Source organism: Lissotriton vulgaris, chromosome 3_1 (genome assembly GCF_964263255.1).
Source record: "Lissotriton vulgaris chromosome 3_1, aLisVul1.2, whole genome shotgun sequence".
Classification (NCBI taxonomy): Eukaryota; Metazoa; Chordata; class Amphibia; order Caudata; family Salamandridae; genus Lissotriton; species Lissotriton vulgaris.
In genome coordinates, this window is record NC_141689.1 from 374,523,966 (window position 1) to 374,530,455 (window position 6,490).

The window sequence follows — 6,490 nt, forward strand, 5'->3', positions numbered from 1 at the left end:
TCCTAATAGACCCCATTTTTACTTATTTTTTAACAACCCAACCAGACCCATGAATAAAGGGATACCAGGGGTATGATTGAGGTATTTTATATATACCCCTTTGCCTTCACTATCATAAGAGCTTTACAACACTGTGGTTGTGTCCACCCCGACCTGTAGGAGTTGGGGTGACCCAATGATGAAGCATGACACCACTAGGGTGTGTGAGGGTAACTAAAAACAACTAGTGTTGCCCCCCACCATACACATAGATATGGTTAGCATATCAAACACATCCCTAGTCAGTTAGTGTTTAATCCCATCCTACACATAGGTTCTTTTTTTGCTATGTGCGCTACCTACATTGAACTATCGGTTCTCTCAGTAGGTTTCCTTTGGAGTATTTTTTGTTGTAAAGATGATGTATGACACCTAGAGTAAGTCAAAGTCCACCAGAAGAGAGGTTACTTTTGTGAACTGACTTGGGGAGGGATGAAGAGTGCGATCTGGTGGTATCGTGGTTTGAAGCCATGCAGCATGCACCCAGGAGGCTGAGCTCTAGCCAAAGGTACAAATAAATGGAGTATGGCCACATCTACGGAGACTATACTGGTGTCCATTGTTTTATTCCTGTGCCCAGGACCAGCACTAGGCATGGGTAGTGTGGGCAGCTGCCCAGGGCCCCGCGCTCAGCTCAATAACATGGGGCCCCACTTCTGTGTGAAAGACCACACTTTCACAGTCAGCCCACCTACTCCCTCAGGGCCCCCTCCCCAACCCGATCACATGTCTAATGTATGTATAAGCAAGGTGTCTTGACCTCACTGATCAGGGCATGGTGGCATTCCTAGGTGTGAAAGGTGGGGGAGGGGAAAGCATGGGTAGAGGACGAGTGAGTAGCAAAGCTAGCAAATATGTCAGCTCTCAGGGACAAGGGCGGGGCAGCACTTCTGTTAAAAACCTGTAACACAGTCTTGTCTGCCCTTTGTGTATTTCGTCTCCAGTCAACAGATGGCTCTTTTTTGTTTCCATGACGAGCCGGACATTAACAGGTAAGGAGAGATTAATGCAACGCCACTCCAACCCAATCCACCTCACCCTTAACCAATCTAATACACCATACTCCAATCCACCTCAACCCATTTCAATCCATCTCACTCCAAGTCAATCCACCTAACCCGCCCAGTCCACCTCACTCCACTACCTCCAACTTTCTCTATCTAAATTCAACCCAATGAGAAAAATGCGGGAACAATGGTTCATGTGCTATCTCAATACTATTGAGAAAGGACTCAACACTAGAGAAGAGTGGATGAGGTTAGTTGCGAATCAATAAGATGTTACACAGTAGGGAAATAAACATGGACATGAGCCACACACTATGAATGTACTAGAGGCTCATTTAAAAACGTCGTGGCAGGATAGAAATAAGAACAGCCACCGTTGGGTTGATAATAAGTAGTTCAAGCGGTATAGAATTATAAATATGGGATGATATGCTTGTCCGGAAGAGAGGCTGGTCATGGCTACCTTACACAGGAACATGTCCCAGGGTACTTACATCCAAGACCCATTTAGTATAACATGTTGGACAGTAGAAATACCTGAAATTAAGAACCACCACCGACATAGTTTGAGGCAGTGTGCAGAAACAGTAATTTTTCTCATAAAATATATTTTTGGCTATTTGTGGGATATTTTGGATAGCTGTCGCACTAGATTAGAACTAGATATATCTAAAAATATTCCCAGTAGACATAAAAAAAACGATAAAAAAAAGTTTTGTCTAAATATCTAGGTAGTTTACATAGAGGTACCAAAACGAGGCTTGGAACTCACCTAAATAACATCAAAGCGAGACTTAGAACTCGCTATGCTAGTACAAAAACGAGGCTTGGAACTCGCCCGCAGTAAATTGAAAGTGACACTTAGAACACGCCAAATCAACAAGAAAGCGAGGTTTGGAACTCGCTTTCAATGTGAAACACTTCCGGGTAAATACGGGAAGTTGCTAAAAGAATACAAAATTTTCTAGCTATCGCGACAAGAATTTCAGATTCTATTAAGGACACGAAGGCGAGGATTATGCTTTCTCATTTCTTTACTGCACAAACAGCAGCCAATGAAAGTAAAAGTACAATGATAAAAAACAACATTTCCCATGAGGCTTTGAACCACGCCTCTCATAACAATAAACAATCACAGTAGTACAAAGCATATAAAGTACAGAGACACTAAATTGGCCTCCTCTTTCTTTGCGCGAACAGTCTTAGTATAGTGAAAAGTCTTTTAACTCTCAACGGAGAAAAACAGTTCCTTTATGAATTCTCAACGGAGAATAATCCAGACCCACGAAGAACATCCTCCGCCAGGAAGGGTCAGCGATACAATCCAGTGAAGGCACTTAACTCTTGTTTGAATCGTTTCCTGGAACGGAAAAGAGGATCACCAACTATATTCTCATAGGGTGGGTAAAAGTTCATCATTTCAAACAACTGTACAGTTATCTAACTATCCCAACGGGTGGGATAATCCTCGCCTCCGTGTCCTTAATAGAATCTAAAATTCTTGTTGCAATAGCTAGAAAATGTTGTATTCTATGGCAGAACCGGAGGCTACTGATTATGCTGGTTCAAAGCTCATCAATCACAGCATCAGAAACATGAGGAATAGGTTTATAATAAAACACTTAAAAACATTGAATCTGAAGACCAATCAGCCACCTTCAGGATGTCCTCTAAACGAAAACCAAGTAAATAGGCTTTAGAAGCCATCGCACCTCTCGCTAAATGAGCACCATACGCAGAGATATCGATGCCAGCTTCTGACATAATCCATCTAACCCATCTGGCTAAAGTAGCCACAGCAACTGGCTTGAAGGGCTTCTGAACAGAGATTAATAACTGGCCTAAAGAATCAGCTCTGTGTGCCCTAGTACGTTCTTCATAACATTTGAGACATTGCAACACACACAGTTTATTATTATGCGGAAAAGCAGGATACTCCACTGAACATGACATGGTTTTAGTTCGTCGAGTGATAACAAAGGAGACACCTTGAGGAGAAAACATTCTACCAGCTAAATCGAAGGCTCTAACATCTGAAACTCTGCGACATGATATGAGACACAGTAACATAGTAAGCTTAGCAGAGAGCTGTTTCGAGGATAAATCACCATGATCGGGCCAGGATTCCAACAGTGAAAGAACTTTAGTCACATCCCAAAGTGTGGAATACCTGGGTCGAGGAGGATTTGCCACACGCACACCTTTGAGCAACTTACAAACCAAGGGGTGCATCCCCATAGGCTTACCATCGATGTGATCGTGCCCGGCAGAAATCGCCGACCTGAAATTATTAACTGACCTGTAAGCGAGCCCTGAAGCGGCACATTCAGACAGAAAATTCAACACATCAGTCACATTTGATCCCACGGGATCCACCTGTTTTGGAAGGCACCAACCCACTTATCTCTTCCGAGATGCAGAGTATTGTTTCGTGGTGGAAGAAGCCCAAGCTTGTTGCATAAAACTGGAAGCTTCTCGTGAAAGGCCTGCAAGGCACTTATGTCTCCGGAGAGCGTCCACACCATTAAGGTCAACTGGTTCTGCAGGACTAGGGGGTGACACGCGCCCACTGGGTCCTGAAGAAGCGTCGGGAACACTGGGAGCCGGAAGGGAAGGTCCACAGACAACTCCAGTAGCATGGGAAACCACGGGAAACCACGACTGAGTCGACCAAAAAGGAGTCACCAACACTACTGTCGCTTTCTGTCGGCGCATCAGGGCCGCCACCCTCGGGATCATCGCAAACGGAGGAAAAGCATAATTCCTCCAGTGCCCCCAATGGTGAAGGAACGCGTTTGTTCCCATCGCCATCGGATCCGGTCTCCAACTGTAAAAGAGAAAAGAGGGGAAGATGGGCATTGAGGCGAGAGGCAAACAGGTCCATCTGACACGGGCCTCGCATAGTCATGATCTGAGCAAACAGCACCGGATGCAGCTTCCAGTCGCTGAAGTCCCTAAGAAAACTGGAGTTCCAGTCCACTACCTGATTGAGCTTCCCCGGAAGGTATTCTGCCACTACAGAGATCTTGCGATCCAGGCAAAAGTGCCAAAATTCCTTCACAACGTGAACCAACATACGGGACTTCGTCCCACCCAATCGATTGATATATCTCACCGCTGAGACATTGTCCATACGAAGGAGTATACAGCAATTGCTCTTCAGCGGAGAGACAGACCTGATGGCAAAGGACCCTGCCAGCAACTCCAGGCAGTTTATGTGTAGAGATAGTTCGTCTGCTGACCACCGACCTCCTGTGGTAAACTCTCCACATCGAGCGCCCCAGCCCCATTGACTGGTGTCCGATTCAATGACCACGTCTGGGGCTGCGCCGAAAATCGCTCGGCCATTCCAGGGCGACCTGTGATCCAGCCACCATTGAAGCTCCTCTCGGGCTTCGGGGGAAAGAGGAATAAGGTGGTCGTAGTGAAATCTCCTCTGTAGATAAAAGATCTTTAGTCTCTGCAGGGATCTGTAATGCAGGGGGCCTGGAAATATGGCTTGGATAGACGAGGCGAAGAGGCCCACGATCCTCGCTGGCACACGTAAGAAAATCCTCTCCTTGGCCAAGGTGGAGACTATTTCCCTTTTGATGGATCTGATTTTGGGAAGAGGTAGAAGAAGTTGAGCGGACACAGAGTCTATCAGGAATCCTGAGAACTCCATCTGCTGGCTCGGTATCATCACCGACTTCTTGGTGTTGATAACGAACCCCAGATTCTGCAGGAGGGACGTCGTCCACTCCAGATGGGAGAGAAGAAGGGACCGATCTTGGGCTAGAATGAGCATGTCGTCTAGGTAGACGATGAGTCGTACTCCCATCTCTCGGAGGCGAGAGATCACCGGCTTGATGAGTTTGGTGAATACCCAATTGGCCGAGGACAGACCAAAAGGGAGCACCTTTTACCGGTACCATTGCCCTTTCCAAGGAAACTGCAAGAATTTTTGATGAGAGGGGCAGATGGGGACTGTCAGATAGGCGTCTTTCAGATCCAGACGGACCATCCAGTCATTTTCCAACAGAAGATCTCATAACAGATGGATACCCTCCATCTTGAAGTGTCGATAGGTGACATAGGGATTGAAGTCTCTCAAATTCAAAACTAGGCGTTGACCACCACCTTTCTTTTGAACCAGGAAGACGTTGCTGCAAAACCCTTCGGGACTGAAGGGTCCTACGGCAATGGCCTTTTTGGTTAACAATTCTCCGAGTTCTGAGTCAATAAAACTCTTTTCTAGATGGGAAAAAAGGAGAGGATGGGGAGGGGAGGGTTGAGAGGGACATTCTAACATCTCTATCTGGTAACCTTGGACGGTCTGTAGGACCCAAGCATCTGAAGTGAGACTCGTCCAATTCGTCACAAAATGGCGCAACCTGCCCCCTAAAGGGGCCAAGGGACACATAGGACTTACCAGATGATTGGTTGTCGAAGTTCTTTTAGCCCCTGTTGACACCCCAATTATGCGGCCTCTGAAACCGCGGGATCTGGAAGGATAGAAGCCGGCCTGGTCCGGTTCTTGCGTGTACCCCCTGCCACACCTAGGGGCGTATCCTCGTTGAGGACTGGTGTTGGAATAGCAGCCGGTCGAGCGTCCTCTGCCATGGCCGGCCCTATTAGAGACCTGGTGCAAGACCCTCTTCAAGGAGGCTTGGGATTTGTCCAGGGAGGCGAACGTGGTGACAAAGTTAGCGATATCCTTCACAAAGCTGTCGCCAAACAGCTGTCCGTCCGCTAAAGGACCCGGCTCTGATGAAGCCAACTCGACCAACTGAGGATCAATTCGGAGCAAGACTGATTTCCACCTTTCGGAGGCTAGTGCACACTTGGCGTTGCCCAGCATGCAAATGGCCTGCTGCTCCCAGCCCGCTAGGACTTCAGGGTGGATGGCATCCCCCGTCTCTTGGGCTTGGAGGGCTAGTTCCAATATCTTGGCCAGCGGCCCTGACAGGTCAAGGACCTTATCTTGGCACGCTCTGAGCGTGCGATCAATGCCTTTTTTGGGGTCCTTCTTGTATTTTTTAAGAAAAGTAGTCGTGGAAGTGTCAATGTCCGGGGTAATGGCCACCTTGTGGGCCAAGTCAGGTCAGGGACATTCGGATTCAAGGCGGGCCCGCACCTCTTTGTCGAAGCTCTTACGGAGGTGAGTTTGTAGGTAGTCCGCCACTGCAGGGGGGAACCCAATCCGAGGACCTGGGATGAACAATGTCGGAAGGGTCAAAGGAGAAGGGGGAGGGGTTGACAGGCAAAGCATGCTTCCGCTTCTTGGTGCGTTTGCGCAGGGCAGCGTCAGAAGAGTACGTATCAGTGCCAGTTTCCGTGGTGGATGTCTGGGGGGGGTTGGGCGGGACGGCAAGGTCTTGTCGCCTGCTGACTCTTTGGAGTTATAAATCTTATCATAGGATTGGGAATGGGGCCAGGTGGAGTCTGAAGCCACTTTCTTGGGA